Raw genomic sequence first — 24,761 nt, 5'->3', positions numbered from 1 at the left:
ATCTCCTTTGCCCATCTGTTCTTCACTGGCAGAGCAGAGGCTCTGGGTGGAAGGGCTGCATGAGTGGGATAACCCTGCCCCAGCCCTTTAAGGCCACTCACCAGAGGTCCCTGCTGCCACTGCACACCACAAACCCCAGTGAGGAGCACACCCAGGGCTGCAGCTTCACACAGGGCACCAGATCTGGGACAGCACCTCGTGTTGTCCCACCATGGATCCTGACACCATCAGATCAGGGTGAGCCCCTCAGCCTTGTGCAAGAACCAGCTCAGCACAAACACCTCCCCAGGCTTATTAGCAACAAGACCAAACTAGCAGCTGTGGGCCTGCAGATCCTTGGGCCCTGAACACGGGGCTGAAGAGGCGTGACATCAACTATGGCAAAAATTTGCTTGCTTTGAAATCCTACTCCTGCTTATTTATGTTACAGGAGTACCCAGAGGCCTCAGCCAAGCCCTGCAGAGCTGGGGCTGCAGAAGTGCATTTGCACATGTCATGGCCATAGAATCACTGAATGGTTTGCATTGGAAGGGACATTAAAGATCATCTCAGCCCAGCCCTGCTGTTATGGGCAGGAACACCAACCCTACACCAGGCTGCACAAAGCCCCACAGAGAGCTCCTGCCCCATGGCCAGCCACAAGCAGCTCAGAGTTTTCACTAGAAATAACTCACAGCCAGGCTGGAGGTGAACAGGGCAGGCTACAGGAAAGAGGCAGGAAAGGGTTAGGAATGAAGGCAGCAGCCAGGCACCATGGCCAGGAGTGTCCCTGGGGCTCCCCCAGTGCTCCCACAGCAGAGCTGAGCTCTGTCTCCAGCAGCCAGAACACCCTGGTGAAAATGCTGCACTCAGAGCTCTGCAACCCCCACGAGGATGCAGAGATGGCTGTTAACCTAAACAGACAGGTCTGAGATTGATTTGCAGGAAGGATGAAATCAAGAGGCAAAAATAACATTTCCAACACACCAGTGACATACCAAGCCCTTAATCCAAGGCACTATTTACAGGCCAAGAGCATTCCTTGCTGCTTTTACCTTCAGCTGCAGGGTCTGGGTCAGCAGCTGCCTTGGAGGAGCCTGTTTGAAGGTAACAGACAGCCCAGGGAACAGCCAAGCCAGAAACTGGGATTTGCAAGCAAAGATAAATAATTAAAGGGACAACTGAGCACAGCTCACTAGACTTTGCTTCACAATGCAAGCGCTGAACGTGGAAACCTCAAAACATTTCCTCCCCAAATGCATTAAATGCCCATTTTGCTATTTCAAAGTCTTCTACTTTCTCCAGCATCCAGATATTCACTTCCCAGATGCACTGCCAGGAATAGGGTCTTGTAAATAAAGTTTTACAAAAAAGGAAAGTTAACACACAACATATTTTTCCCATTACTTCAATACATCCTGCAAGCTCTGCAAGCTTGGTAAAGAAAGAGTCTATTTAAAAATCTAGGGTGGGGAAGAATTAGCTCACCAAAACCATAAACAGATTTGCTTTGCACTTTCAGGCCAAGAGCAAAACAAGACAGGCCATGCACGTATTGATGCACACAATGGCACAATCGTTTTAAAAACAAATGAATTGGGAGGGAGAGGACGCCACAGGAGGGTGGGGGGAAAGGAGGAGCAGAGAGAAAGGAGCCAACTTCTGCAGCAAAGATCCCCAGCTTGGTTCTTAAAGCTCCCTGAGAAGATACTGAAAAGCCTTTGTGGGCCAGCACAGGAGCACGAGCTTGCAGGGAGGATGGCACACTGCTACAAGGCCACAAGCCATCTCTGAGTGCTGCCCTTCAGTAATGAACAATGTCTTTTTCTGCAGATGGAACACAAAGGAATCCTTTTTATTTACCCAGACACCTTCCACAAGAACCATCCACATCCATCATTGCCGTCTTTCCACGGCAGATATAAAATGTAATACTCCTTCTCCCTACTTTCCCTCCTAAGAGACCAACTCTGTTACAAAGGCAGAGAGAAGCTACCAAAGCTTCACCCTCTTCCTCCTGCAAAATTCTCTGTTTATAACAGCCAGACCACCAGAGAGCCACAATGTTCACTGCATTTGCACAATTACTGCCATAAGGTTTTGAGGGCCCACCTAGATGCAATTAGTGGAGGGAACTCCAAGGAGGACAGCTCTCAGGAGGCTGAGGGTGCACGTGGATCCCAGCACATCACATGCTCCAGCAGGGTGCTTTAGTTTATTCCTACCAGTTTAACAGGCTGCAGAACTGGAAGTGTGTCAGGAAAGCTGCAGCAAACAGCATCAGTCCAGTTCCTGTACTCCCAATGCTGATTATTTAATAAAGTCTAGAAACAAGCAGTCTCCAGATGTGGCACAAGCTGGGTAGAAACCACTGCAGGGTTTGAAAATCCCCATTTCCACAGAGACACTGTCATTTATCACACAGCCATGAACTGGGTGAACAAATTCCCTGCCAGTCTGCTCACTGATGTTCAAGCATGGAGCTTACTTTTTGTACAAATAAAATGGCTTGGCTCCGTTGTGAGACCCAATTTCTTCTTCAAAAGCCTGGAACGGTGTGATGGAAAACTGGAGTGTTATTTCCAAGCACACTTCTTCCATCCACAGAAGCCAAAGGGAGAAAGCATTGCTCTCCTGACCCTTCATCCACACCATGGGACAGATGGATATTTATCAAGTGATATGGAAATAAAGTAAATCAGCAACTAGCACACAGATAGAGGAGCCAGCCAGGAGAAAAGTACAAACACAGGCTATCTGAACTCTGCTTTGTTCACAGAGTGATATCCAAAAGCAAAGAAAATAAAAATTTCCCCTTTCTCAGGGACACCTGGAAGCATAAGCCATGTTTGGTCTGACCACAGAGCAGCCCCTGCTCTCAAGGCAGTGGAGCCAACCACTGCTGGATCATTCCTTCAGCCATCAGGGATCTCTGTGACACACTGGAAACACCACAATTCCCTGCCCAGGCTGCACAGCACAGAAGGTTTCACATCCCACACAGCACTGAGGTGACAGCAGTGTCCTACCTGCTCGAGGGAGCACGTCCTGAGCCTGTCGTTCTCCTGCCCCTCCTCTGTGCTCACCCACATCTTTAAAGTGCCTGCAGTTGCCTCAGTAGCACCAGGATTCAGGGCTGGAAGAGAAGACATGACACCAAAAATTACTGCTGCACCCCTAAAGGAGAAGGCAGCCTTCGGTTAGCAAAGGCTAAAAGCAAAAATAAAACACTGATCAGTTTGAGGTGTCACCCTGCCATGCTCCCACAGTACATCCCCCTAAAGCACCCCAAACACCCATCTTTGGGGTTTTTTTCTCCCTCTCAATTAGTAAAGACATTATTTAGCAGAGGTTACCCCAATTTGCTGAATTAATCACCGAGCCCTGAATCCAGTGAAAGCAATCCCCCAGCTGCAGAGTGCTGGAAACCAGTGGCTGTGCTGGAAACCAGTGGCTGTGCTGGAAACCAGTGGCTGTGCTGGAAACCAGTGACACTGCTGCCCAGCTCCCTGAGGGCCTGGTCCATTCCAGGGCTGGAAACCTCAACTGGCCAGAACATATTTAGAGCAGCAACCACAGCACCCTGACTGCCACAGCCACAGCAGCAGCTAAATATAACATGCAGCTTTGCTCATAGCTGTGGCCTTTCTTTTCTCCCCTCATTTCCCCCCACTGCCATCCAATCCCTGTTCCCTCACCACTGAGGAAGCAGCAGAGCCAGCTCCATGTATTTCCTAATTTCTAAACTTTACTGTCTAAAGAGATAAGCAGCCAAGTGGATTTCTGGGATTAAGTTCAGAGCAGGGGAGAAAACAGCATATTGAAAAACAAAGAGTCACCCTGGAGAAAGGTGAGCCAGAGCTTGGAACAAGGATGAAAACCAGGAAAATTAGGTTGTGACTGCCCAAGTAAAGGAAAATTTAAAGTTGTTTGTTGCTCCTGCCTGAGCAGTGACAGGTCCTCCTCTCCCAGCAGCATGTCCCAAGTGTCCCATGCCCAAGGGCAGAAGGGCTGGAACTATGTGATCTTTAAGGTTCTTTCCAACCCAAACCATCCTGTGATTCTATGATTCTGTGAAGTGTCCCAGTTCAGCCAGCTCCAGTCCCTAAATTCCCTGCCAGGGCCCCACTGACGTGCTGCTCAGGTTGGATCCTGCTGACCACATGCTTTGCACACAACTGTTGCATTTCTTGGATTAAATAAGAAAGTGGCACAGAGAGATTTCACCAAATAACAGGCACAGATGCATTACAACTCAGGAAAGGGCTCCCCAAACCCACCCAACATCCTGCAGACAAGAAATTTCCACTCTGGCTGTAATTTTACAGACCAAACTCAGCAGGATTAAAAAAAAAAAAAAAACAAAACAAAAGCAAAGCAATTGGACAGGGGTGGAAGGACACAAAGGTTTTCCCTCACAAAGCATTCAGGTGTCCCAATGTTCCCTGCTGCAGAGCTATGCTTGGAGAAAGCTTTCCCCGGCCCTGCAGTGCTGGCTGCTCAATGTTATTTGTTATAAATTATTTGCTGTATGTTATTATCTCAATTTAATTCACAGGAAAAGCAAAGCAAGCCCAGAACCAGGGGGGAGAAAAATCAGGAGGCCTAAGTCTGGCAAATCACAAGACTTGAGAGAACAAGAAAAAATGCTTTAGATGCCACAGTTTTTTCTTTTTTCCTTGCTTTTCTTTTTTTTTCCTCCCCTAAAATGAAGGGAAGGCTCACCCCTAACCAATTAGGTTTCAGCACACTTGGAAAGATCCCAGCGTTGAATGCCGAGACCTTGACATAACAGGTGACAAACTTTGCTGTGCCAGAAAAAATCTAACATATAATAAGAAACAAATACTAGACTGCTGATGGAGTGGGTTTTTATTCCAGAAATTTGTGTAAATGTCCCATATTGACTTGCACAACCCCAGCAACTCCCAAACCGAGTGATAACAGCATGGCCCCACTGCTTATCTGCCATTCCTCCTCCTGCAACAGTGCTTCTCCTCTCCCTGTGCCATGGTACATTTAATATCCTTCACACACTCCTTTAGGGATTCAGCATATGCCTAAGACTTCAGCAAACAAGATTTTGCATTCCTTGGAGTACCTAAATTAAAGAGTGACCTCGATCACAGCAGTCAGAGCAGCTTCGCGCTTCAAGAAATTAAAGGTGGCTTAAATAGAAACTTAAGCTGGAGGCAGAGATAAATCTGAGTCTTCCAAAACCTCGTTCTGAAATATGGAGTAAAGCCCCTGCAAATTTGGCACCATGAGCCATGATTACCCTGGCAGCTCCTCCTTGAATTCCCTGGAATTGCTGCTTCAAGAAGAATAACTCAGAGGGGCTGGGGCGAGAGGGCAGGGACTGGGCTTTCCTCAGAGCAGAACATGCAAACAGCTCAGCTGCTTATCACTGAAACTGGAACAGCAACAAGGACAACCAAGGCATGCTTTTTTTCCCCTGACTTCTTTCAGATATTAAAATCCCAGTGTCCAACAGCCAAGATACACTGAGGTCCTTCTGTCTCAGTTATTTGCAGTGTCTGCCAGAACCACAGCCATCATTACCATCCCACTGCTGTCCTTACAGCTTCCCAAGGCTTGACTGAGCAGCTCAAACCCTGCACACAGCTCCAGAATGGAGAATATCTTCCCCAAATAGCAAATTCAACACACACAGTGAGCCATCTTACTGCACCTGGAGGTTTAGCACTGCAATGTCTGAACCAGCTGGACCAGTGGGCTCATGAAAGGGGAGAGAGAAACTCCAGCACCACTAAGTGACTGAACATTTCAAAATCAAATCCACTGCAAAGGCTCAAAATAGAGATTATCCTGTTTTCCTTTTACCTGACAACCCCACCTCAGATTTATTTTTTTAACAGCTGCTAGCTCTCTTTTGGGATCTTAACAGATCGTCTTGCTCTCTTTTGGGATTTTATTTTTTTTTGACATGACTGAAAAGGGAACTAGGCTGTCCCAGAATAAAACCTCCTTGCAGAGCAAAGCCTGGTTCACCCTGAGACTCACACAAGCAGACACAGCAGCCCCAAGCCCACCTCTCTGTCCGCACAGAGCTTGGGCTGAAGAACAACAAAATTATACAGAAAAACACAAAAACAATTCTGCCCACCGGTCTCCAAAGGGGATGCTTTGAGGGATGCCTCACCTTTTCTTGCAGTTCTCAGAACTAGGAAATAGCTGAGCTCTGAAGGCACTTTGCAGGATCCCAGCTTTAGCAGAGATGGGCACCTTCCTGAGGTGTCCACATGGAGCTGAAGGAAACTTCTCAGACATGTGAGACCTCCTGACACTGCCCAGCAGAGACTGTCTGGCCCTGCAGCCTCTGCTGCTCGTGGAACACTGATTTTTAAAAGTTACCATTCCCAAGGCACAATTAAAGGACTGACAAGTTACCATTCAGGATCTCTAGAGTGGCTGTTTCTATTTCTCCAGGATTTACAGAGCTGGGAACTCCACTGATATTTCTTTAAAGAGAAATATCTGTACTAAAAGCAACATCATTCACTCCCCTCTGTCTCTTCCTACTCAAGTGAACCAGCATCCCAGAAAAGCTTCACCACTGAGAGAGGCAAGTTGTGCAACTTAATGTCCATAACATTCCATTTCAGAACCAAAGAGCATAAAACATTTCTAGGCAACATCTGCGTTTGTAGGGAGGCATGCAAACTTACATTATGTTTAGTCAGTTCAATCTTTTTTAAGTGCCTGAAAATTTAAGCCACAGAACATCATTTCCCATCTCTTGCTTATTTTAGACCAAAAACAACCTTCTCCAGCCAGGAGGGAAGGGAGCACAGGACAACTCCCACTGCAGGGGAATCAACTGCATCTGCCTCATGCATCAGTGACCATCAAGAAATATCAGAAAGATATTTCCAAGTTGTTTAAACCTCTGAAAACTGATGCTCCACAAGCTCTTCAGACCATCAAATCCTGTTGTTACTTTCAAGCAAATTATTTTGGCCTTAATTTTGCCCGTTATTCAATCTGAACTTTTTTCTCTACAGTTTTAGGGCTGTGACCTCTTGCTCTTCCCACTGTGTACACAGAGAGCAACCACCTCCTTCCCTTTCAGACCTGAAGATGCTTTTCCTGCCTTGCTCTTCTCCCATCTAGAGCCAAACAGCTCAGGTTTGTTCAGACCAGGGTTTCCTAGACCTGCAGTCAATCTCCTTACAACTCTCTGCATCTTCTCCACCCAAACTCTCCTCCCTCCTGACAGAACCAGACAAGGACACTTTTCCCCATCCTTCTGCACTACACTACTCCTGATGCTGATGTTTATTTTCAGCTGAGTTTTATGCCCAGCCCCCAAGAATTTACAAGCAGATCATGGTCCAGTCTACTGGAATAATTTTTTCCATTGCAAAGAGAAGGATTTATGGAATATTCCCATGATGCTAAAATTCCTATTGCAGGAAATTCCTATTTAAAAATTTCAAATCCTCTTCAGGTTGGGTTTAAAAACAACCAAACAGGTGTATACAACATGGAGCATTAAAAGTCAGTAAATGACAGTCAGCTTCTCATCTAAAAAAAGGAAACAACAGACTCCCACTCCTCTCATTTTCAGCTCACTGCCCAAAGGATGCTCTCAGAACCACACAAAGAGATAAATTTGTTATTAAATAAATTTAACTATTATTAATTATTTACCTATTATTAATAAATTTAAATATCATTAAACTTAACTATTAATAAATTTAACTATTATTAGATTAAATGATAATTTAATCTATTATTTGAGAGCAGTAATCGTCACTTTGTTCCATGTTTTATTCAAGGGGCTGTGATCATCTGTGTGATTTTCCAGCTGAGGAAGCAGAAGAGCACTGGTTTCCCTTTCATCCCAAACTCCCAGGCCTAGAGCAGGATGTGGGAAGCTGTGGCTCCATTCCTGTACTGCCTGGAGGTTTTGGCATTTTTAGCTTCAGCTCCTGCTGGGATTTTCTGGGATGGGGAGCTCTGTCAGTCCCCTGGGATCTGCTTCCCATGCTGAATAGCACATTTAAACTGTCAATACACTCAATAACATGGCTGAACAGTTCCTCTGCCCTTATCTCCAGCCCCTCCCAGCTGCAGTTACTGGTGCCATTCACAGTTTTGTGGGAGCAGAGAGACAACAAAAGCAAAAACAAGTTTTTTCCAAAAAAAAATTCCCTTTGACAGGCAGCCCTGCCATTAACTCAGGGATAAAAAAAGCCTGGGAGCCAGCAGTGACAATGCTATTATAATACAAATTATTAATACAAGGGACCTCATTGCTCTCAGCTTCCACATGCAGCTTGCCAAAAAACAAAGGTTCCTATTTTTTGGGGGGTGCACAGACCTTGAAAACTCCACAGTTAGCAAAGAAAAAAACCACAGTGACAGTCTTTACACTGTCCACTATATCTTTTTAAGGTGACTAGTCATTTAAACTGTCAGCTTGAAATCGAATCATTTTTAAAAAATGAATATAATATTATGTATTACACTCACAGGCTGCAACCACTGCCAAATTCCTCTGACAGTTTTTACAGGATTATAATCACATTCTTTTTTTAATGCTTTATTCTCTTGCTCCTGTGCCAGAGAAATGGGAAGGAGAGTAAATGGCTACTTAAGAACAGTGCATGATGGTCCAAACCAAAACTGGAAATGGAGCACAGTGCTGTGCCCCTCCTCCTTGGAGAGGGGATGCTCAGCATCCAGAACACTTTTGGACACCAGTGTGATTTGAAGGCAAGATTTCCCATGAAAAATCCTTTTATTAAAGGAAAAAGCACAGATAATTATGAGGGAAATGTGGGAGGACAAGCTTTGTGTTTATTGAGGAAAACCAGGCTCTTGCAGAGACACAGCTCAACTCAACAGTGGCCACAAAGGGACCGTCAGTGGGACCTGAGCAGAGACAAGAGCTGAGCACACCAGAGCCCTGTCCTGTAGGCTGTACATCCTCCATTACCACTGCTCAGAAACCCTCCTGCCCCTTCTCCTCCTTAAATTCTGCTATTAACATGGACCAGAAGAGCAGATCCATCTTTATCCACACCACGGACGAGGCCAGCCTGAGCAGAGTGCCAGCTGGGTCCCAGTCCCAGCTCCTGCAGGGACCTGGCTGGGGCTCAGCCTGGGGACAGTCACACAAAACAAGGATTCTGGCATTTCTTAGCTGAACCTAAATGCCTTTTTTTTCTTTTTTTCCCCCCTCAAAAAATGCCCGGAGCTTAACAGTTTGTACAAAGAAGACAGACAATATTGTCTAGAAATGGAAGCAAAACCTGATTCACCCAAATTAATGGGCAAATTTTAGAACATTAAAAATGTTGGGGTTTTTTTTTTTTTTTTCTTTTTTGCCTGCAAGGTCCTTTTTTCTTTTTTTTTTTTTCTTCTTTTTTCTTTTTTTTTTTTTTTTTTTTTTTTTTTTTTTTTTGCAGGACAGTGTTCCCTTACAAAAACATTCTTCTGAAAGCACTTCTCCCGTGAAGCTCCCCTCCAACAGCTACTGTTACAAATCTGTGATAAAAGATGTATTCAGCAGGGTTTGGCACACAAATAGCACCCAAATGGGCACTGCCAAAGCCTTGCAATTTTATCACGAGCTCCAAAATACTTGGAGAGAGAAAAGATGCCCTTGCAGGGAGCATCAGCATAAGAGAAACTCCATCTTCTGGGGTCATGAGGACCTCAGATTGATAAGGATGGGGGAAAATGCACAATTCTGGAGAAAATCTCTTAAATAGGAGGGCGAAGTGATCCAGATTTTCAAGAACTGATGGTCAAGCAGAAGGAACCTTTGATGAATTATCACTAGATTTGATCCATCCTCAGGATTTTGCAGTGTCCCACTGGTGACTGCTTTTTGGGGGGCAACTTCCCAGACCCCTCCAAGAGTTTCTAGATCAACAGAAAGCTGTCCAAAGTTATCCCTTAGCATCAGATCAGCCATCTCACAAACCTCCAGCTTAGGCTTGCAAGAGAAATATAAATAAAGCCCCACATTGACTCAGCAAGGTCCATCAAAACCTGGGGGATACACAGAGCTTCTCATGGGGGACAAGCCTCGGTGGCACAGAGCATTGGCCCTGCTGCTGCTGCTGTGGAAATGTGCTGAGCCCAAACACGAGTGTGTAACACCTCCAGGGCACCTGTCTGTGCAGGACAGACAGACAGACACACACCCAACACAAGCACAGCTCCTCTCTTTTGTGCCAGAAACAACGCGCGGCCAAACTGGACCCGGCATCCACGGCACGGGGGAAAAGAAACATCTCAGCAATTAATAGACTTCAGCTGGAATCTCCCAGGAGACAGTATGAAAATGAAGGGGAGAAGAAACAAATAAACAAGAGGAGAAAAGAACCAACCTAGCACTGTCTGCCATGCCAATTTCTAAAGCCAAAAGTCAAGCCCGGGACCCCATGGCATTGTTCCCAGTCTGGGATACTGGGAAACAACCAGGCTAATGCATCTCCCTGCCACTCTCTGCCCAAGAATTCCCATTTTCCAGCTTTTCTCCACAACCACAAAGCTCTGGAGGTTTTGTTTCCCTTTAAGAAGGCGAGGTTTTGACTGAAGTCTCTGGTTCTGAGGGCTGGGCTGCAATCCAAGGGCCCCAAGAGGCAGACATCAGGAGGCAGCAATGGGCTGCAGGCGCTGGCCACCGGCCGAGCCCTTTCCAACCAGCTCAGCTGGGCTCTGGACTTGGGAATCCACACTGCTGCATGCAGGAAGCAGTTCCCAAAATGCAGAGTTTAACCCCAAAAGTGCATCATGAAGCAGCAAGCACAACTATCTAACACACCATAAATACATCACTCTGTACCACACTCACCAAGTCCTGCTCTGAATCTGGTTCACACAGAAGACACAGAAAATAGAAATATTCTCCCTGATTTCAGTGCAATATTCCCAAGCTGATCCAGAGAACCTACAAAGTCACTAAGCTATAATTAGAGGTTTATTACAAAAGGTGTTTGGGATGCCTGTCAGCACTGAAGGACACTCTGTGTTTAAGGTATCCTTAACATCCACAGTGGCAGTGGGCCATTTTCTGAGCTTTCCTTAAACAAAAAAAGCCAACTTGTTTACTCACCTCAAATGACTTTTCTCAGTCTCTGCTTTGATTTTTTTTTCAAATCTCTAACTCAATTAATTGCATTTTAAAAAAGCAAAAGCCATCAGTGAGGTGGTTTAAAACATATATTTTTATCCATACCTCATAACATGATTGCCAGCTAAATCTTGCTTTTCACAAAAACCCAGACAAACTGGGTGCAGAATGTGCATATTCCCTCACTGGTTATTGTAGGGTTGTTTGCATTAGGTTAAAAAAAAAAAAAAATCAAGTGTGGAGGGGAAATGAAACAATGTGATTCTTCTTTGAGACAGTCTCTAACATTAGGAAAACACGCCAAGAAAATCCCATAGTGCTCCACTTGCAGACCTTCCCACAGCACACCAAGCTCAAATTGATAAAATAACAAATTCTGTCTCAAAGCACACAGGCTGGCCTGGCTTTTTCAAATTGTTTTTTAAATAATATATGACAATAATATCATACACCAGCATATCCTGAGGCTTTGGGAGGGAGAGGACCTGAGTGCCACACACCAGAGACGCTCTGTGGGACCTGCTCTCCCTCCTGGCTGTCACTGCCCTGGCTCTGGGCAGGTGACATTCCCCACAATGGAAACAGGGAGCACATGGGATCACCAGCTTCATGCCAGAATGAGCATTTTTCATTAATTAAAAGGTGGCTCCATCACACACTCCAGGATTTCTCACCATTGCAGCACAGTGTGGACCCACCTCTTGTATGCATACAGCTGCAGACCATCCCTGCACTTCTAAATGAAAAAAATTAAGCCTACAAGCACCAAGCTCTATCATAACTTCACAAATGTTCTGAAAATTGAGTTTAAACTGGAATGGAAAAGCACCTCTAAAGCGATGCTCTGGTCCAACAGCTGGTAGCAGCATCACCTGGGCTCTGCTGGTGGAAAACAAGCCCTGAGGGTGAGGTGGCCATGGCCACCAGGGGAAAAACATCATTAGGAGATAAAACCATCTCTGCTAATCCTGACTGTGAACTCAGGTGCATAATTAGACCAGCTGCCAGGTACAGCCCTGCAGAGGTGACCTTTCCTTGCGCTGTCTGGATGTGACACCTGCAGGTATCAGGGCTGAGAGAGCATTTCTAAATCCTCCAAACACCACCCACCTTTGGGGCAGAACCAGCCAAAAAACAGCATGAGAGGAAGGCAGGGTAGGGCAGGGCTGCAGGTCCCTGTGCCAAGAGGGTGTGCAGCTCCTGGATGCTCTGAAATCACCAAACACCAATTTCCATCTCTCCCTTCAAAGCACAGGAACAAAATATTTGGGAGCTGGATGGATGCACACTAAACATATTTCTGCTAATGGCCATATTTCACTGCTACTCCAGTGGACTTGTTTTTGCATCTTGCAGCAAAGCACAACTGCAAGGGAATGTTTTCCTCTACTAGAAGACTATTTACTGTTAGACACCTACATACAATTATGGATATTTCACTTACAATTCTATTTCTCCTCTCAAAAAAAGCAGGTGAAATTGAGCTACTTGGTTGTAAAATTAGCAATACTTTGTTGCTAATTCAGCGGCAGGAACCTCCCTCAGCTCTTTCTTCTAATCACATGCAGAACAGCTACACTGCACATACCATTTTTCGCTACATTGAGCTTGACGAAAATTTAAGACTTCCTCCCCACCCCGTCTTCTTTTTAATGGGAGATGTGATTATTGAAATTAATTCGAAAAACAGTCAGCATTCACCAATCAGCTCAGCAGTTTGGGTTTTCTTCATCTGCTGGTTACATGCTAATTATTGTACTGGTGAGATTATTTCCCATTCACATTTGGAATTTACAACCCAGTAGGGAATTGATTAAATTAGAGGAAAAAATAGAAAAAAAATAGAGAAAGAAATCAATGACATTTTACATTCAACATGGGGTTTTTTTTTCTCATTTTGTTCCCAGCCTCATGCCTACAATGCCCTGACAGACTCAGCCCCAGCAGAGCAGATGCACAAGGCATTTCCCAGCATTAGGGACTGGAGCAGAAATGAAATCCACAGAGCAGATATTTTGGGAAGGCAATGCAACCCTCCCATGTGCATCAACACCTCTGCTGTTCCCCCATCCTCCACTGCCTCACACCAACCATATCCTTTTCCACTTGGCTGATATTTGCAATTAGGAAGGGAAATCTCCCCACAGGTGGGGAACGAGCCCCCATTTCCAAGGGCAAGGCTCCAGCAATGCTGAAATGCCCACACAGAGGCAGGAATGATGTCCCTGCCCCATGAGCAGCTCTGGGGGACTTTGGTGGCTTCATCCTCGCACCAGGAGAGCACAAGGGACAGAGCAACACCCAACCACACCCAGCAGCAAGGACCACATTATCCTGCTCTCAGGTCTTCCTTATGGAACCCCTTTTGTTCAGAAATACCCGGCAGAGAGATCCCTAATTTCACTTCTGCATCTCAAATGCTATTTACCATCTCATTTCACCTGGACAGGCACAACAATATTTTCAACAGCAGGGCTTTGAGCACACAGGGGATGCAATGTTTACCTGTCAGTGCTGTTTATTTGTAGTTACCCCTCAAAGCAAGGGCTGCTTCTCATCCCCACCTTCTCCGTTCCAACCATCCCCTTGAAAACTACAAAAACAAACAAACAATCAAAACCTATCCCAGGTGCCAGAGAAGATCAAAGTAGGAGCACCAAGGCTTTAAAATTCCTTAAAACACCCCAATCTCCTGCTTGCCACAAACTGCTCAGCACCCACAAGCTGCTCAGAAACCTAAATCCTGTTTTACAAGAAAAGCAATGTCCTGCAACACCAAAGGGAAACACACAGGTGACCCCACAGCAGAAAATAAAACTGAAAAACACATCTAAAGAGCTGACAAAGAAAGAGAAAGATGCCAGGAAAATCAGGAGAGCATAGAGTAGCAAAAGGAGCTTGGAAAAGGGTTAGGAGCAGGGGGGCACACAGTGACTGCACACAGGAGAGGGGTTTTGTAAAATAAACCCCCCAGTACACCAATTTAAATGATACCTCCTCCACAGAACCTTCATTTCTAGTGCCCTTATCAGTAATACTGTGTTCTCAGGGCCAAATTTCCAACCTGCAGAAATTATTCTGGCACAAGGCAGAGCAGCCACAGCTCAGCACAGGCCGGGAGAGCAGGACAGCACCACACCACCAAAGCAGACAGAACAACAGAGGGAAAACAACTAAAAACAAAGGACCTGCAAAGCTGCAGCAGCAGTTCTACATCATCCTCAGTCTGTCTTTCCTGCCTGTAAAGCAACATGGAGATGGCAGACACTGGAGCAGGGAGTGCTGGCTGCCATTTAAAACATCTGCTGCACTTCCCAGTGCAGGCAGGGCTGGGGGAGCAAAGCCCAACAGGTGGATTAAAAGAAATATAAACAGGTGATCTAAATGAAATATTCACATCATTTGCTTGCTCACACCCCAGCCCACAGCCTGCCTCCCCTGTGCCAGCACAGCTGAGGGGGTCTGCGCTCGGATTTTTGGGTTTAAGTCAGCTCTGCCTCTATCAAACAGAGACACTCCCCTTCTCTGAAATGTTTTCTGACGTGGAAATGATTCCTAGCAAAGAAAGAAAGAGCAGGATGCATTTCAGATGGGGAGCCTGCTTTTACATCCTGTTTAACAAATCAAAGCACAGCACACAGCAGGCTTGCACAACCTCCAGCACGGGTCAGGCTGATCTGTCTCCAAGGGCCACCCCACAGCCAGGAAACAATGCAAGAGCCAATTAGCCTTTAATGCAAAGTGTAAACACCTGTCTTAGCAGGGCTGTGAGAAATGGCATCACATTCACCCCTTCAAGGTCTCCAAAGCCACCTGCTCAAGGTGCTGCTTGAGAGGTGACCACCTCTGCAAGGCTGCAGGCTGTAAGAGACAGCCCAGTGCTTTCCATCGTTGGAAGCTGGAATGATCCTGGTGCTTGCCATGCCCCAAGGCAGCAGCTGGAGGCACCAGGAGGGTCTCCAGCCACTGCAGCCTGCCCTGAGCACAAGCACCAGGAGCCAGGAATCCATTTGGATCCTTCACAGAGACCCAAGATTCATTGAATATTCTACACACCAAAAAGCATCCAAGACAAGCCCATCTCAAACATCCTACACAAAGTATACTCCAAGTCCTCCAGTGCACTCCAACATAAACCCTTGCTACCCTACATTGAGGACATCTGGAGATGAAGAGCTCTAAGATCAAGTATCCAAAACTTCAAGCCTAATTTTGGTCCTCTTAACTAAACTCTTTATTTTTACCATTTTAAGAGCAGGCAAGAAGTTTCAATCCCTCTTTAAAGACAGACACCAACTGATCCCTGATTATTTGGGGAAGACAGGAGCTCCAGCAGACAGCAGGGCACAAGCTTTTGGCAGTAACTGCACTCTCCATCTGTGGGATGACCCAAGCATTGGACTTACTTTCCATAAACACACTCCCAAAACCATGGCTGAGGCTTTAGGACAGAAAAGCAAGACACCAGCATGGCCATTATGTTGAGCTTTGCTGTATTCTGGGAGTTTTGTTTTGAAATTCATGGCAGCAGCTGGCCTGCCACTGACCTGAAACTCTTTTGGAAAACAAAAATATCCTCACAGCAGAGAAGCATCTGGATGTAAAGAAAAAAGTGTCACAGCTTCCAATTTACAGCCCAAGCCCACAGAAGATGCACAGACTTCCAGATGGAGAGAGGGACAGCACTGATTACATACAATTATTAATGTGTGTCCCTACACCACTGGAAAAGAAGAACTGAATGTGCTTAGGAAGAAACAAAGCAGTGAAAAATAAAATGACTACCCATTCAAGTATTTGTGCAACACTGGCACGACACCTTAGGGAAATAAATATTTGCTTGACCTATTTCCAAAAGAGAAGTTTTTTATAAGTCCCATGAAAACCTCTTTATTTACTGAGGCATGAGAGCAGAGCATTTGCAAGCATCCTGCACAGCAAGCCATGTTCCAGGAGGAACTGACTCCCTTCTTACCCTTCCCAGAGGAGCAAACTGATGCCTTTAGACCAGTGGGACAAAATCAGCCTGAAAACAACACCAAGGCACTTCTTCAGGAGAAGAAGAGTTAAACAACACTGACAAAATAGCACAGAGCCCCTCTGGAAGCCTCTTTCTGCTCCATCTGCCTGTTGCTCAGTGAATTTTGAGTGCCCACACTTTAAACCTGCACCACCCAGGTTCTTCATGGAGGAGCCAGGCACCAGAGCTCATTCCTCATCCTATTCCTGACATGGCTCTCCAGCATCTCTGTATTAAAATGATAATAATTTCAATTTTTTTTTTTAAACCCCAAAAGCTGTTCCCCTTCTCCCCAAGCAGCCCAGCAGGCAGGAAAGCCCCATCACCCAGACTGAATTTTCTGAGCATTACTGGGCAGGAGTGTGGGTGGAGCTATAATGGAAACTTTTGCAACCTCAACACCATGTTATTTTATTTCATTTTTTTCCCCAAGCAAATGCTAAAACACATGAGGGACCTGGCTGGAACAGCAAGGGCAGCACTTGCCTGCAGTAGGAGGGACCTTACAGATGCCATGACTGCAACTGGACACACAGTTTAGAAGGCTCATTGTCCAATTTTTCTATTTCTAATAATAAAAGCAGTAATAAGGAGTGAAGAGCACACAGATAAAAGGGAGTCCACTTAAATGTCCCCTTATTGTGCCTGTAGAAGAAGGAGTGGGCACCCTCACAGTGCCCCTCTGAATGGGGAGAGGAAAGAGAAACCACAAAGCCTTTGAAGGACATGAGAGCATCCTCCACATGGAGATAAACCACGGCTGCCATGGCTGTGACTGCTCTGGTGACAACCCAGCCCCTGCCTGGGCTCTGCTCTTGTGCCATGTGTCATCACCAGCTCCTGGGCCCCTCCACAGTCCACCCCAAGCAGGCCTTCCCAGGCACTTCAGCAAGCTCGTTCCATTTACATTTTAACCATTGTTATTTAGAACATTTCTCAAGAGGAAAAAAAGAAAGAGAAAAAGCAAACAAACAAAGGAGGGGAGAAGCACAAGACTTCTTCCTTTATAATTAGAAGCATCAGCCCACTCCTACTTAACAAAGCAGAAGAGCCATCACAGCTGCAAGATGGAGAGTGGCTGCTGACCTTCACCACAAAGACCATCAGGCACCAGCAAGCAGGATCTTCTCCAAAACAGCTCCACAGCAGGACTAGGCTCATTCCACCTGGAGCAGGTGTTTTAGTGACTGACATAATGCCCCTGATCTCTTATGGAGTTCATGCAAAGAGATAACTCAGCATGATTCTGTGTCTGCATGGGGCAAATCACCCTTAGGATGAGCAGGGTGGAGGAAGCTGGACCTGGTTCTGGGCTCCTGCAATCCCAACAAAATCCCTCTGTTCCAGGGTGATCCCAGCCCCCTGCAAGAATGAGGGCAACGATAATTTACATTAGCTGTGAGCAAACCAAGGACCTCTCCATGGGGCAACCTCCCTCATGCTTTTTTACATGCAAATCAGGTGGAAAGCCAGAAAGGAATAATAATGTCAGGCAAGGGAAGCAAGGGACCCATTGCAGCAAAGTGGGCAGCAACAAGCCAGCCCTAGGGGGGTTAACTTGCACAAGCTGGGGGAGCTGAGCAGGATGGGGGGAGATGTCTGCTCTCATCTTCTGCCTTCTGTTTGCACAGGTTTCTACAGACTCCCAGTTGTTTGTCTCCATTCCCAGCAGTTTTCAGGGGGAGCTGATGCCCTCTCTGCCGTCAGCCCCTTCCCTGGAGGGGATGAATGTGAGCAGGTCTTGCAGGGCTCATCACAGCCCAGATCCTGTCCCACATTCAGGAATAGCAAGAGATGCACCTGTGTGACAGCCTGGCACAAAGCAGTGAGATCCTGGTGCCCAGAAACCTGGAGGAGGTGCCGTGGGAGCAAGGCACAGCCGTGCCCTGCAGGCAAGGCTGCATCCATCACCTGTCCCATCACACAGACAAGGAAAGGCTGGACAAGGGATGCACATAGGCCCCTGTCCCAGGGCTGGACTGCAAACCCAAGGTGCAGATCATTCCAGGAGCTACAAGAGGAGCTGTTTTTGCATAGTAGCACCATAGTAACCAAAGCAGAGGGAAAAGCTGGCATACACCAGGGGAAAGCCTTTTTGGAGAGGAGGAGCAGGAGGGAGGTCTAAATAGAAGGAAAACCCTGCAGAGCAGGGAGACACACTTACATAAAGGAGAACTGGAGGCACACTGCTGTTGAAATCTCCCCACACTGACAACGCAGATGGCTCTCAGTACCAGCCTGGCTCACCTGCTCCAGGCTGTCAGCACCACCTGCATCCATCCTTGTGCCTCCCCAGTGAAAGCCAGCAGTCCCCATGGGGCTGGTTTCACTTGGCTTTACAACAAGGAATTTATTGATAGGGATGTGCTCCCACGAGTAACTTCAGGGCTTCAAGTTACTACAGCTTTTCTACAGTAGCATGAATTGCGGAGGCTGAGCCCTGTCAGAAAAACCTATGCTAAATCCCAACCCATCTCTAATATAATTAACACCAGCTACAGATTAGGCTGTATCTGAAGCAAATCAGATGCAACAGCCTCATCTTTCCCACCCCCAAAGGTGGGTCAGGACTGCAGAACTGTGTGGGCATCCGTGTGCTGCGAGTTACTGGGATGCACTAAGAGGAAACAATAAACAGACTGGAACAGTCTGCTCCCTCTTCTCAGCTACGTTGTAAAATACATCAAGGTCACAGACCCAACCTAGTTAATACAAGTTATCATTAAATTGCTGTTTTCTTTTACGGTAAATAAAATGCATCTGAGCGGTTTTCCCTTCCTCTTCATCTCTTAAAGAGAGATTAGTTTAGAATAAGCTGTTCCAGATAATGAAGTAAACTTCTGGCTTCCTACCCATGGAGAAGTGCTCCTCAGGACACTATGATCCTTGCTTGGGGACTGCAGCCAGAGTAGGTGGTCAGGGAGAAGAGCAGGGAAACCCTCCCTGTGCAACTGGAGCCACCCTACAGCACTGGGCAGAGTTCATGCTTTTAGTGGGCAGAAATTGGAAAAATCAGATCAAGAAAGCCTTGTAAATGAGGTTTTCAAGGTACGTCACACGGCCTTACAAGACAAGTTCCCCAAAAGTTTCCCATCAGGTAATCAGAGTAACAGAGAACTCCTTTGAAAAACCGCATTGTCTGAGATTTGGGGGTGCAGACAAAGCGTGTCCTGAGCAGCAGGATGGGGCCACTTCTCACGCAGGCCAGCATGCCAAGCCAATGTGACACCCGAGTGGCACAAGCCCAGTCTCCACCTTGGACCCAGCTCCCATCCACAGGGACATCCCTGCTCTCCAGACCCAGCTCCCGCAGCACAGAGGCCTCGTTCTGCTGGCACCTGGCCACACGCCCGGCTGCCACCGCAGGAGCCCTGGCTGGGAGCTGGGCAGGACTTTACCCCGGGAGCGTGAGGTTAAACCACTGCCCCCAGCCAGACAAGGAAAGCACCGAACGGGAAATCTGGGGTTCAGTCCCGGCTCCGCCGCAGATTTCCTGTGCGGCCTCGGGCTCCTCACTTAGCGGCCGCTCAGCTTTCCTACCTGTGAACAGGGAGATGTCCCTGCTCACATCCCGGCTTGTCCCAAGCACCGGCACCTTAAACCCGGCACTGCCGCAGCACCAGGAGCTCCAAAAATCCCCACGGTGCCCAACCCTCCCAGCCCCAGCTGCGACACGAGTGGGGTGTGCTGCCCCGCTGCCCATAGAGCGAGCAGCCAGTGACGGCGAGGAAAAAGCACTTTTCTTCCTCTAAAAACCCAGACTAAAAGAAAAACAACGCAGACCACGCCGGGGGAGAGGGGTTCCGAGCCACCCCACGCAGCCGAGCGGGTCCCGGGCCGCCCCACGCAGCCGGTGCTCACGCAAAGCTCCCAGAGCGGCGGGACCCGATTTTTAACTGGTTTATTTCAATTTGAATTGCTGGCGAGCGCCCGGCAGCGCGGCCCCGGCGCTCCCCGGCCAGCGGCAGGGCAGGGCAGGGCTGGGCGCACCGGGGCGGCGGCGGGCGGGGGGGTCCACGCGTGTTCCGACCCTCGGGTGGGCGCCCCGCACGGGGACGGGGGGCGTGCGACCGCCTCTGCCCCGCTGCCCCGCACCTGCCGGGGCTCTGCGCTACCGGGGGCAGCGAAACGCGGGGCGTGGGACCCTCCCCGCCGCGCCGGGCGCTGGGCACTCACTCACCCGCGGCAGGTCCGTGGCGGCTCGGCGGGGCTCGGTGCGGGGCGGTCCGGTCCGGCGCGGTCCGGCGGAGGCCCCGGCCCCGAGCGCGGGGCGGGCGGCGCAGCGGGGCGGGCGGGCGCCGCCGAGCGCAGGCATCGGCGGGGGGAGCGCGGGGCGGGCGGGCGCGACACACACCGGCATCAGCCGGGCTCCATCGCCGGGCGGGGGGCGCTGACGTCACCGCAGCCCGCCGGAGCGCGCCTGCGCGCGGGGACACCCGGCTGGGTCGGGGCTGTCCCGGGACCGGCATCGGGACCCGGATCAGTTACCGGGACTGGGATCGGGACAGGGATCGGGACAGGGCACCGGGACTGGGATCGGGACAGGGCACCGGGACTGGGATCTAGACAGGGATCGGGACAGGGCACCGGGACTGGGATCGGGACAGGGATCGGGACAGGGCACCGGGACTGGGATCGGGACAGGGATCGGGCACCGAGACTGGGATCGGGACAGCGCATCGAGACTGGGATCTAGACCGCGATCGGTCACCGGGACTGGGATCGGGACAGGGCACCGAGACTGGGATCGGGACAGCGCATCGAGACTGGGATCTGGACCGGGATCGGTCACCGGGACTGGGATCGGGACAGGGCACCAGATTTGGGATCTGGACCGGGATCGGTCACCGGTACCGGGATCTGGACTGGGATCGGTCACTGGGACAGGGCATCGAGACTGGGATCTGGACCGGGACCGGGCGCCGGGGCGTGCGGCGAGCGCCTGCCCCGGGGCTTTGCTCCCAAGTGCTCGCAGCAGCCCCCCGAGCGCCCGTGGGGTACGCGGAGCGGGGGCAGCCCCGGGCACGGGGAGGGGACGGTGATGGGGAGCGTGTGGCCACGGCCGGGGCCGGGCACGGCGCGGTGCACACCGGAGCCCGCTGTCCCCGCCGCTCTGCCGTTCCCCGCACGGAGCTGACCCGGCCCGCCGACGCGGGGCTCCGCTGGAACCGGAGGAGGGCGACGAGTCCGATCTCCATCAGCGCTGTCAGGAACCGCGGGCGGCTCGGGGCGGGCAGCCCTGCGCGGTGTCCGAGGCGGCGGAGCCAGGTGTGTGGCTGGAAGCCCCCAGCCCCTTCTCCTTCCCATTTCCCTGGGCAGGTGGGGCTGTCCCGTCCGGTGAGGGACGGGGGTGCTGTGGGGGGCTCAGGGGTCCAGTCACAGAGTGAGCTGGACCCCAGAGCTGCTCTCTGCTCTCCCCCACACTCCCCGGCCTGGAGAGGTGCTTGGGGTGCCCAAACCTCTGCACCCCAAGGCTTTGGCAGCGTCACTCCCAGCCTGCTGTGAGCAGGTCAGGAATCGAACCAAGCACCAACTATTTCCTTTAAATAAAGTGTGTCTTGGAAAGATCTTGTCTTGAAATCAGACACCAGCTTTGGACAAAAGATAAAAGATTTTCCAGTTGCCTAAATGTGCACATTATCTCACTTTTCCTGGATTTGAAGCTGATGGTCAGTCTCTGGTCACAGTTACATTGATGTAAATATATCACTTATCTAAAGCTATTGGCTTTAGAGTGTGTGTCCTGGCTGGATTGTCAGGAGTTGGGACACAAAAGCTGAGGGCTCTCAGTTCAGAGACTTCATTTTTCAGGACCATGTTTTGCTCAGGGCTCTCAGCTCTCCCAGTTTGAGGGTATTGCTGGATTTCTCTGCAAGCCCTGGCTGTTGGAGCCACACAACTGTGTGGGAATTGCAGCTTTCTGGGGTTTTTTTATTAAGTAAGCTTAAACTCTTTGTGTTTACAGAAGAAATGTGAACTTCCAACAGGTCAGAAACTAGGAGCCAAATCAGCAGAGCATGTTTTTAAACCAGAACGGATGGTTTCAACCAGTTCTGCTGCTATAATTCAGCTTTTTCAATGCTTGTGATTGGGGACTGAGGATGGCATTTCCTCCTCTTCAGGCAAAATGGCTTTCCCACCCACTCCATTGCATGCCAGGCCAGTCTGACTTGATCTTTCTGGTAATGGGAATAAAAAACAAAACCAACAACGCTGTTTTCCTGTTGTGTTCCTGACTCCAGGGCTCGTATCCAGAACAGCTGGACTGTCAGGAGTTGTCCCTGTGCCTGAGGGAGTAGGACACCTGAGCCTTGCTCCCCATGGCTTTCACAGGATGGGAATTTGACCCCATCCAGCTGTGCTGACTTAGTGTTTCTGCCTCTCCTCTCATCCTGTTTTGCTGAATCACTCCTTTCACAAGCCTCTGGAGCTCTTTGTTGATCCAGGAAAGGAAATGGGAGCCCCAGCCCAGTCAGCTGAGGGTCAGGAAGCTCTGCCAACCTTCCTGAAGCTCCCCGTCCTCTTGAAATGCTGATTCTCCCTGCTGGGAGAAGGGGCCATGATAATGAGAAAGCCCTTTCATATCCCAGTGTCTGGCAGGGATTCCCTGGAGGGTCACAGCAGAGGAATGTCAGTCAGGGATGAAAACCCTGCCAGCAGCAGGCAGCTGCTCCTGGGAGCTGCCTGCCACAAGGACCTTGGGCTTGATGGGTTGATTGACTGCTGTCACCCAGCCCCACAGCTCTGGCCATCCCTCGCCAGACCCTGCAGCATCCTGCTCAGTGCACAGCATTCAGGAAAAGGAATCCTTACAGCTGTGCCTCAGCCTGCCTGGATTTTGCCAGCATCTCAGGAAACCCCCTGAGCCATCACTCAGAACAGCCATGGCACAGCTGGGGATCTGCTGCGGGGGCATGGGGGCACAAGCAAAGGTTGGTGTGTCAGGAACCAGGAGTACAGATTGGTGGGGAAAACCAGCTGGGCAAGGAGCCTTGGAGGTTAATGATGGGGTCTGTACTTCTGCACGGTGCCCAAGTGCCAGGAGCTCATTCCTGTGTCCAGAGGGTGGGGGCCTGGAGCCACAGCCAGGCTGAGCTGCCCGCTTGCTCCTGCTAGCATTTTGTTCCTTCTCCAGATGCACTCAGCTGGCTGAGGAAGAAATGGTGTCCTGTGCTTGGATGTCCTTTGCTGAATGTTCTCTGCAGCATTTTTTACCAGTTTCCAGGCATTTGCAGTCCCCCCAGTTAACAGGCATCTGCATCGAAATCTGCATCCAAATCTGTCCTTGCTTTTGTGTTCCAGCCCTGGGGTTTGTGTTACACCCTCAGGGCTTGCAGGATGTAACCCCCTGCCCTGGGTGAGACCCGCTCCAGTGGCATCAGTCTAGGGACAACACCTGAAATGTCACACCCAAGGTGTATTGATGGAGGTTCCAGAGATTCCTCTCCAGCTGGGCAGAAGTGCCCAGTGACCTGGCCATGGGCTGTGGGGTTTGGTGGCAGCTGCCTGCCCTGCAGTGCCAGCCCACCCTCCTCAGGGACTGCAGCCATGCTGGGCCATCCACAATAGCTGCTTTCAGTCCAATTTCACTGAGGGGCAGAGCTCTCAGAAGACTAAGCAGCTGGAAAATAAGCTTCATTCCTCAGCAGATTTGCCACAGCCTTCAGGAAAGTTCCCATGTTGGGATTGGGATCTTGTGCCCAGGCCATGTTTGGCACTGGATGGGCACAGGGGGGATGTCTGTGCCTCCAGTTGCCATCAGCATAACTGAGGAAAGTGAGGCACTGGGTGCTAAGAGGGTTTTCCTGAGAATGAGCTGTGGCATTTCTGCAGATCAACCCGTCATCTGGGACCAACAAGCTTTGGATCCTTCTTCTCAGGGTCTAAAGATGTCCTAAGCAGCCACCCTTGATGTTTGGTGCTTCCCTGCCCTCACAGCACAATGTCAGCTCCATGAGTGCTGTGTTGGAGAGGTTCTGTCCCTAAAGTGCCACCACTCAGTCCCCAATGCTCCAAAACCCAGCAGAAAGGCTGCTGGGGAATCACCAGCACAGAAGTCAGGAAAATACAGGACAAAGCCTACACCAGCCACATCCCTGCCCTGGAATTATAGTATGGTGGGAGTCAGTGCACTTTTTGGGGTCAGTTTCTCACCTGAGTCCACCCAGCTATTCCCACATCACTTCCCCACTGCTCTTAGGCTCCCTGAGATCTGGAGAGCATCAATTTTCCTAAAGCGTCTGCTTTCTGTGCTCTCCTTTCACCATGCCCTCTTTTCCCATCCCTACGGAGACGGCGCAGGGCAGAGCAGCCCTGGGGTTTGGCCACCCTTGACGTCTCACTAAGGCTTCACCGTGTCCTTGTGAGATGGTGAGTTGGAGAAGGAAGGGTCTCCATGAGCACACGGCAGCTGTGCTCGGGGCTGTTTGTTGGCCGAGCCCCGGGTGCCGGTGCCAGCCCAGAGCCAGCCTGGCCGGCCGCGGCCCTCAGAGGCCCGGCGGGAGGCAGCGTGTGCGGCCCGGGGCTGCTCGGGGACGGGCCCGGGGCTGCTCGGAGACCGGCCCTCCCCCGCTCAGGTGAGAGGAAGGAAGCAGCAGGGAGAGGAGGAGCTGAGGGTGAGTGCTGCTGCCGGCACAGAGCAAGCCCGGG

At 49.6% G+C, this 24,761-nt stretch overlaps 1 protein-coding gene across 3 annotated transcripts in view; it reads right to left on the bottom strand.

Annotated features, from left to right (window-relative positions):
• ZHX3 (zinc fingers and homeoboxes 3) overlaps positions 1-20,381 on the bottom strand; it is a 46,357-nt gene extending 25,976 nt beyond the window's left edge. Inside the window, exons 1-2 of one of the 3 annotated variants that reach the window (XM_058036090.1) lie at positions 20,293-20,381; positions 3,009-3,115 (exon numbers count right to left, since the gene is read on the bottom strand). The gene's annotated coding sequence lies outside the window, so the exon portion shown is untranslated. Of the gene's footprint in view, positions 1-3,008; positions 3,116-13,597; positions 13,678-20,292 lie in introns of those variants that run through there. The other 2 variants (XM_058036089.1, XM_058036092.1) reach the window with 2 other exon arrangements.
• Between the last annotated feature and the right edge of the window lie 4,380 nt (positions 20,382-24,761).

This window comes from Melospiza georgiana, chromosome 17, assembly GCF_028018845.1.
Source record: "Melospiza georgiana isolate bMelGeo1 chromosome 17, bMelGeo1.pri, whole genome shotgun sequence".
Lineage (NCBI taxonomy): Eukaryota > Metazoa > Chordata > Aves > Passeriformes > Passerellidae > Melospiza > Melospiza georgiana.
Note: the sequence above shows the minus strand (reverse complement) of the source record. Positions and strands in the feature narration are given on the sequence as shown.